The sequence below is a fragment of the Arachis ipaensis genome, chromosome B02 (assembly GCF_000816755.2).
Source record: "Arachis ipaensis cultivar K30076 chromosome B02, Araip1.1, whole genome shotgun sequence".
NCBI classification, from domain to species: domain Eukaryota; kingdom Viridiplantae; phylum Streptophyta; class Magnoliopsida; order Fabales; family Fabaceae; genus Arachis; species Arachis ipaensis.
In genome coordinates, this window is record NC_029786.2 from 14,935,156 (window position 1) to 14,938,772 (window position 3,617).

The window sequence follows — 3,617 nt, forward strand, 5'->3', positions numbered from 1 at the left end:
ATTTTAATTTTAATTTTTATCTAAATGTTTTTTTATCTTAAATTAGATACATTTTATCGATGTATTTCCTAGATCAAGCGACGATATGTAGGATTTTTCAATAAGATCAGAGTGCATAAATTGTTTATTTCAAGAATAAAATCCACGTACATATATACCATCCTTTGATTTGAGAAATGGATTTTAAAAACATGATTTAATTTTGAATTAGAGCCAAATTAAATTAAACTAATTAATATATTAACATTGCAAGTTGACTTTGGTAGACAAAGACAAAATTTATGAATGAGACCGTTGTCAAGCATAAGACATGTTAGTCCACACGTTCTTTTGTTAATTCAGAGCAAAATTAAGCATTAACAAACAGAGAAATATATATGAATGGAGTTTTTTTTTTAACAATTTTGTTAGGTAGACAACGAAAATTATAAATAATGTGAATAATTGACTATATTTCAGACCAATTAAATATAAATAAATTTAATTAATTTAAAATTTAAATTTTAAGATTAAAATTAACTCTTTTTTTTAATTTATTATTTACGTTATATTGTTCCAAAAAAATATTATTTCTTTATATTTTCTCTTTTTTTAATACTCATTATTATATAAATTATTTTCAAATATGGAACGTGATGAATAAACAACACGTACAAATTAATTAACTTTAACATTAATATATCTTATTAATTTTAACATTTATATATCTTATTATGTTAATACTTCAGAAATATAAACCGATATAATGCATGGGTAATTTACTAATTACTCTAATAAATATATTCACAAGCCACACACAAACCCACAGGAGGGTGTGTGTTTGGCGTCCAAGTTACTTTCTTTTGATCTCTTCAATGTTCAATAATCTCCATTTCCCATTTTGTAGTATTCAATTCAACCTTTTAAGGTTCAAGTTTAAAATGTCAAGCCAAACGTATCTTTGAACAGGCACACGCGCATACACACATATATATGATGGTTATTCTTGAAAATATCTTCATGTATTTGAGATGGATTATGTCCTTTCAAATAATTTTTAAGATTTTAATTACATTAAAATGTCTAATTTTAATTTTTTTTCAAAGCTACTAATGTCTCTTCCATATATATCTTGAGTTTCAAAAAGGTTTATTAAATCATTGTGATGAGTGATGACAAACATATTGGTTGGGTTAATTACGTTTATCACAATTAGATTTATGATTAATTGATTGATTAGCATTTAAAGATCAAATTGATCGAAGATCACAGTTATGAGATTACGGAAAAGTATGAGGAGCTAATGGAATATTTATACAATGTGTACAATGGAAGTTTAGAGAGTATTAGAGATAGAGTAAAGTATCGTTTTTGTCCCCAACGTTTGTGGTAAATCCTATTTGTGTCCCTAACGTTTAAATCGTCCTATTTGTATCCCTAATGTTTGTAAAAGTGATTCAATGTTATTCTGCCGTCAATTATACATCATGAACGCTTTAGTTTGAGTTTTAAAAAACTCTTCTTGAAGTTAGAATACAAATGTCTAGGATAGAATCGATGATCTACTCTGAAAAATAGCTCATCAAAAGTTGAAACTAATTTCTACAACATTTATATAATTCACTTTTCTAGGGACATAATTGAATCTAAACACATATAGTGTGTATAATATTAAAATCGAACACATCCAAGTGAGACCTAATTGAGAATGAATACATCCAAGTGAGAATAATTGAAAAATATAATTTGATTTGTTAGTAAAATTGATATTAGGATAACATTGAATCACTTTTATAAACGTTGGGGATACAAATAGGACGATTTAAACGTTAGGGACACAAATAGGACTTACCCCAAACGTTGGGGACAAAAATGATACTTTACTCTTAGAGATATAATCATTAGTGTTACCTTTTCCCATCAGCTGAAACTTTTGGGATGAGTGGTATCATGCATGGTATTAGAGCGCTAGATCCGAAAAGTCAAGAGTTCAAGTCTTGGTGAATCCCAAAATCAGTTTAAACTTTTGGGAAGATGTTTATTATCGCTAGTACTCGGATGGTTATTCTAGATAGTATGAGAGATGTTCATTTTGTAACTCAATAGCCCATTGTACACATTGTACAAATAGTCCATTGTTGTCTCCCTAGCGGGATCCTGAGATTAATAGTGTTGATTCACAACAACAACAAAACATTTGTATGACGGTTTTTTACTGCTTGGCAACAGTTTTAATCATTGCTAAATTTTTTTGCGAGTCTAAAAAAGTGTTGCAGATTTGAATGTCGCCAAGTGACATAGTGACGATTTTGGACCACTGTTGGTAAGGAATATCGCTAAATTGTTTGTAACGGTTTTGAAGTATAAAAGCGTCGCTAATTTATAACACTTGTTTAGGTCTTTTTATGTTGTCGTGACGATTTGAAATTGTCATTAAATTACTAAACCATGCAATAATTTTTTCTTATATTTTATGAGTGTTTCAAACCGTCACAGTATTTTTAGCAATAGTTTAAAACAGTTACTAAGTTATTAGTTCCTATGGCAGTTTTTTTTTTTTTAATATTTATTGACTTTTTCAACCCATTACAAATATATTTAGTGATGGTTTAAAACTATCACTAAATTACTAATTCCTTTAACATATTTCTCCTATATTTAGTGTGTTTTAAACGGTCATAATTTCTCCGGCATCAAAGTTTTCTTTTATTAAGTATTACAAAAATGATTTCCATAATAAAAAAATAATTTACATGTATATAAACACTAGTACTACATCAAAAAAATCTATCTCAATAAAATTTTCTACATCAAAACATTTATAGAATCATAAATCTAATTTATTGTTTATTTAATTCATAATTCATGTATCTATAAAGAACAAATACTACCATACACAATACAAATATATATTGTATCTATAACATAATTTATATTTCTAAGTGCTAAACAAATATATGATATTCAGCTCTTGGTTCATTAGTAGTAATGGATTGCATAGATTCTCTTGTGCAAGCAATAATCCAATTAGTTGAGAAGCACAAACACCAAAACCCATACCTCAAACATAATCTAGATGCTCTTTATATGCTAAAGTATTCTCACCTATTTGTTTTTACAAGTCTTCTTAGATGGAATTAAATAAAATCAAAACTAGACAAGCATTAATAGATTAATATTAAGTATTAACAAATATATATTAAAATTTTTATCCCAAGTAAATACTATATGACATAGGAGTTTTGCTTTTCTAGGACAAAGGAAAGGAAAGAGAGTATGGCTGAAAAGGAAAGGTTTTATTTTCTAAAATCAAGTACAATGGCCAAGTAATTATCACCAAAATGAGCAGAAGAATAATCCATCCCTGTTCAAAAAATCTTTAGAAAACAACAACAAAGAATGTACAAATCAAATAGAATCAAATTGCATGAATTATATATATATCCTCTAAACACACAATAAACTTGTATACAGAGATATTTTTTTATCTTTCAGGAAAAAAAATTCTACTTATGTAGTGGAAAATATGTATTAAAGATCTCACCTCTGTCCAGTTCTTTAATTTTTGACAAAAAATCTAGCATAATACAATGGTATGTAAAAAACTTTTATAGGATAATATAGAATAAAATAGTAAA

At 27.1% G+C, this 3,617-nt stretch overlaps 1 long non-coding RNA gene across 1 annotated transcript in view; it reads right to left on the bottom strand.

Moving 5' to 3' along the window:
- The window catches only part of LOC110268734, a 17,928-nt gene extending 14,747 nt beyond the window's left edge, over positions 1-3,181 (bottom strand). The window contains exon 1 of the long non-coding RNA XR_002357147.1: positions 3,170-3,181. This is a non-coding gene — a long non-coding RNA (uncharacterized LOC110268734). The remainder of the gene's footprint in view (positions 1-3,169) is intronic.